Here is a 5376-nt window from a genome sequence, read left to right on the forward strand (position 1 = left end):
ATGGTCCTATCTATGGCTATGGTCCTATCTATTGCTATGGTCCTATCTATGGCTATGGTCCTATCTATTGCTATGGTCCTATCTATGGCTATGGTCCTATCTATTGCTATGGTCCTATCTATGGCTATGGTCCTATCTATGGCTATGGTCCTATCTATGGCCATGGTCCTATCTAAGGCTATGGTCCTATCTAAGGCCATGGTCCTATCTATGGCCATGGTCCTATCTAAGGCTATGGTCCTATCTATTGCTATGGTCCTATCTATTGCTATGGTCCTATCTATTGCTATGGTCCTATCTATTGCTATGGTCCTATCTATTGTTATGGTCCTATCTATGTCTATGGCCCTATCTATGTCTATGGCCCTATCCTTGTCTATGGCCCTATCCTTGTCTATGGTCCTATCTATGTCTATGGTCCTATCTATGTCTATGGTCCTATCTATGTCTATGGTCCGATCCATGTCTATGGCCCGATCCATGTCTATGGCCCGATCCATGTCTATGGTCCGATCTCTGGCTATGGTCCGATCTCAGGCTATGGTCCGATCTCAGGCTATGGTCCGATCTCAGGCTATGGTCCGATCTCAGGCTATGGTCCGATCTCAGGCTATGGTCCGATCTCAGGCTATGGTCCGATCTCAGGCTATGGTCCGATCTCAGGCTATGGTCCGATCTCAGGCTATGGTCCGATCTCAGGCTATGGTCCGATCTCAGGCTATGGTCCGATCTCAGGCTATGGTCCGATCTCAGGCTATGGTCCGATCTCAGGCTATGGTCCGATCTCAGGCTATGGTCCGATCTCAGGCTATGGTCCGATCTCAGGCTATGGTCCGATCTCAGGCTATGGTCCGATCTAAGGCTATGGTCCGATCTAAGGCTATGGCTCTATCTATGTCTATGGTCCCCTCTGCACCGTACCTGGTACTCCACCGTCCCGTTCTCATGCAGTGTGATGGTTGCTGAGCCCACCGCTCCGGTCTTGGTTGGGTTCAGAGCATCACCGCCAGAGAGCACACTCTGGAGAGCTGCAGAAACAGAAGAGAGGGGATTATCCGATCAGTTCCGCCAATGACATCATCACAGAATATTTTATGACATCACAAGGCTCCAGTGCAGTCCAGTGTAGAACCGAAGCCCAAACGTTTTGTTTAGTTTTGTATAGAGTAAGGAAGTGAAAGAAAATCCTTCCAAAGAGAGGGAAATCCCTGGTGGTCCCCAGAAATAATGTTTTGGGGACCACTGGGGTGCTCCTCACATTTGGTAAGTGCATTGCTCGGCGGGGTGGTCAGTGGGCAGCAAGAGGTAAGACCGGATAGAGAATGCACACGTGTCCGGTCGACGGCGCTCCATGGAGTCACAATCATCCTCTCCATTTACTCCTACCCCCTCATATCCATTGACATGTCTGTATATCTCCAGTGTTCAGTTTAGCATCTCACTCAGCCACTATGGCCCTATGCATCACACATCTTACTCCCGGCACAGAATGGCAGCACCAGCCCTTTCCCCACAGCATAACTATAATCTCTAAATTACTTAAAGGAGAACTATGAGGGGGGAGGGGCTTTTCACTCACCTCATAGTTCTAGCCGACCTGTGACAATGAGACTGTCACAGGTCGGCTCAGTAGATCGGGAGGTGAGAGAACACATACCGGCGTTCGCTTACCTCTCGATCCTGTCACAGCTCTCTGCCGTGACAGGGGGAGGGGCTGGATTCCCCCCTCCCCGCTCCGATCCACCAGCGCTGACTGGCGGAATGGACGGGGGAGGGGGTGGGTACAGCTGGCTCTGCCTCTAGATAGGCAGAGCCAGCTGTCACTCACGCAGCTGGGCGGATCCCGTCGTCTAAGTCGGGATCCACTCCGGCGTCTCAGTATACTCGCGGTATACTGAGCTTAGGGTAACGGGAAGACGCTAGTTTGTGTCCTCCCGTTACCCTAAGGAGAACTATGGGGGAAAACACTGACCCCATAGTTCGCCTTTAAAGTGTATCAAAATGTATACATTGCAGATTACCAGTCCATAGATGTGGTGGCTGCATTTGTTTTCATTCTGGCTGTTTTAGTTTATTTTCACCTGCAGATCCTGCCACTTCCTGTCCTAGGGTGACAACGCTCACTTGCTGTACTGTATCTATGGAGGGACAACGTTGCCACCCTAAGTAAGACAGGACTGCAGAACACTTCTCCATCTTCATAACACAGGAAGGAGGTGTCCTGTAGTCCTCCGAATGCACTGGTTACAGTTAAAATGCAGTGTAGCTAGAGTGAACAGAAGTTATCAGCTCACAAGGTTTCTGGCAGGATCAACAGGCAATGTTTTGCACCTATTAGGGTCTGTTCACACCAGATGTGTTGGTGCTGCCCCAATGCACATCTTGCTTCAAATAAGCTCAGTTCATTCCACCTTGTAGAACTTCTTTTCAGCATAGTGTCATGTGACGCAGCACAGCCGCAGAGCACCATGATGTGCCGATAGAACTTTATGGAATGACACTTATGGCATTTCATTAAAGTTCTAACAAAAAAAAAAAAGGTACACATCACAAAGCGCACATCAGCGCTGTACCTGTCATCACGCACCCATGCACTGGTGCTAGCTGGTATGACTGGACCCTTACTGGTACATTCAAAAGCCCAAAAAGCAACAAATAAGAGAAGTTCATTGACGGTGTTTACATGCACTTTAAGCCCTGCTGAGTCAGCCACCTCTGCTCACCTCTACCATTTGGCACGGCGGAGTGTTTTTGTCTTTTACTTACTGTCACATGACTTCCTGACTGCGATTAAGCCAGATATGCGCGGTGTGCGGTCGCCGTCCATTTGCACTGCGATCTCCAGCTGCCCCTGGGCGAGCCACAGCATCTCCCGGCTGGAGAGATTGGGAAAAACCTCGGCAAAGTCCGTCTCCTGGGGGTGAGTGATGGAAAAAGGGAAGAGATGGAGATGTGGCCGAGATCGGGGAGAAGAATGGAGATCATAGAGAACCTGAAACTCGGGATGTGCAAAATCCGGCGTCTCATACCTGGACGGTGATGTTGGCGCAGAGTGCTCGGATGACGCGGTGGTGATGTAAGATTTGCACGGTGACCAGAATCTGTTCTGCAAAAGGAAACAAACATCGTGTTACAAAAAGACCTTTCCCCCTTCTTCCTGAATCGTCTTTCAACATTATCCGGCTCCACAAAAAAACATTCCTTCTATTGTTTTTGCTGCTTCATCTGGCTGGGTTTGAGCTTTGTTACAGCTGACGTTTAAATGGCAAGTCCAATTTCACCAGGTGAATCTGAGAACATGGAACGACCCCTCCAATCTGGCCCCCACTCCCCCCCTTTCTGCTCAGGTGACCGCGCTGACCAATGAGTGCTCGCCATTCCTGAGCGAAATTCAAAATCCAGAGCATAGGGTAGTTCCACAACAGCTGAAGTGCCAAGAATGCCTACCCCTGGTATAATCAGAGGAGGTACAGTATCACTGATCCTCGCTGTACCTGCAGAGCATCTCTCCGATTTCCGTAGTGTAATGAATAGTCTGCAAGATTCTATCCCCATGATCCCGGGATCCTTACCTTGCTCCTCCTCTTGTATGCCTCTGAGCATGAGGATAAAATGAAGGTCGTCATCCCCAGTGCTGAGCGTCAGCATGGCTAGACCACGTTCCCTGCTCCCTTCTTCATCCGGCGTTAGAAGAGCGCTAAAAGATTCTGTTGGAGGTAACACAAATAAATATTGTGAATTTTCCCGTCTTGTCTTTGGTACACTGCAGGCAAAAGAAGAAGGACCCCCTTACATTGGTGGTCAGTGCAGAAGAGCCCCTTTACATTGGTGGTCAGTGGAGAAGGTCTCCCTTACATTGGTGCTCAGTGCAGAAGGACCCCCTTACATTGGTGCTCAGTGGAGAAGGACCCCCTTACATTGGTGCTCAGTGCAGAAGGACCCCCTTAAATTGGTGGTCAGTGGAGAAGAGCCCCTTACATTGGTGTTCAGTACAGAAGGACCCCCGTACATTGGTGCTCAGTACAGAAGGATCCTCTTACATTGGTGCTCAGTGGAGAAGGACTCCCTTACATTGATGCTCAGTACAGAAGGACCCCCTTACATTGATGCTCAGTACAGAAGGACCACTTATATTAGTGCTTAGAGGAGAAGGACTCCCTTACATTGGTGCTCAGGGCAGAAGGACCCACTTAAATTGGTGCTCAGTGGAGAAGGACTCCCTTACATTGATGCTCAGTACAGATGGACCCCCTTACATTGGTGCTCAGTGGAGAAGGACTCCCTTACATTGATGCTCAGTACAGAAGGACCCCCTTACATTGGTGGTCAGTGGAGAAGCCCCCCTTACATTGGTGCTCAGTGGAGAAGTACTCCTTTACATTGGTGCTCAGTGGACAAGCCCCCCTTACATTGGTGCTCAGTGGACAAGCCCCCCTTAAATTGGTGCTCAGTGGAGAAGGACTCCCTTACATTGATGCTCAGTACAGATGGACCCCCTTACATTGGTGCTCAGTGGACAAGCCCCCCTTACATTGGTGCTCAGTGGAGAAGTACTCCTTTACATTGGTGCTCAGTGGACAAGCCCCCCTTACATTGGTGCTCAGTGGAGAAGTACTCCTTTACATTGGTGCTCACAGAGACTCTACCTGAGAATAAAGCTTTGTGACGGAGAATCTTGCCAGAGATTTCAGGTTCAAGAAGTGTCTCCATTACCAAAGAAACAAGAATGTGTCCCTGACGAAGAAGGTGGAGGGAGGAGCGAGGAACGGAGCGCCATAGTCCGCAGATCTACAGAACAGAATTTTGGACAGTTGAGGGGAGCAGAAAGGACAGAAAACGGAAACACAAGACGATGGTGTTATCCACATGACTTACCGTGTCACTGTGCCGGAGCCTCACTCTGTGCACAGGGTGCTCAAACAGCACCGAGCCGCCAATGTCTGTGAACCGAACCCGGGTAAAGCTGTGTGTCCTGAGGAACGTTTAGAACATGAAATGGAGTAAATAGTCACCACATAAAGCATGAACCCTGACTTAAAGGGTCAGTCCACACTAAAGTAATATTTTATGTATGGATGGGGTCTGGTGAGCTGAGTCAGCCCCTAACTTCTAATATGTCTTGGACCCTCCAACAGTGAGATCTCCCTGTCATAATTCCCGGTTCTGCTTCTGTCCACCTGCAAATTCTGAGAGTTTCTGCCCTTTGTGTGCTCCTGCCCCACAATGGACTTTCCCCACCCACCTTTGTGTGCTCCTGCCCCACAATGGACTTTCCCCACCCACCTTTGTGTGCTCCTGCCCCACAATGGACTTTCCCCACCCCCCTTTGTGTGCTCCTGCCCCACAATGGACTTTCCCCACCCACCTTTGTGTGCT

General features: G+C 49.8%; 1 protein-coding gene across 1 annotated transcript in view; it reads right to left on the bottom strand.

Annotated features, from left to right (window-relative positions):
* Positions 1-5376, bottom strand: part of LOC108786414 (chordin-like) — a 32457-nt gene that overhangs the window by 14448 nt on the left and 12633 nt on the right. The window lies entirely within an intron of this gene.

Source organism: Nanorana parkeri, unplaced genomic scaffold, assembly GCF_000935625.1.
Source record: "Nanorana parkeri isolate BGI_ZX_2015 unplaced genomic scaffold, ASM93562v1 scaffold210, whole genome shotgun sequence".
In the NCBI taxonomy this organism is placed as follows: domain Eukaryota; kingdom Metazoa; phylum Chordata; class Amphibia; order Anura; family Dicroglossidae; genus Nanorana; species Nanorana parkeri.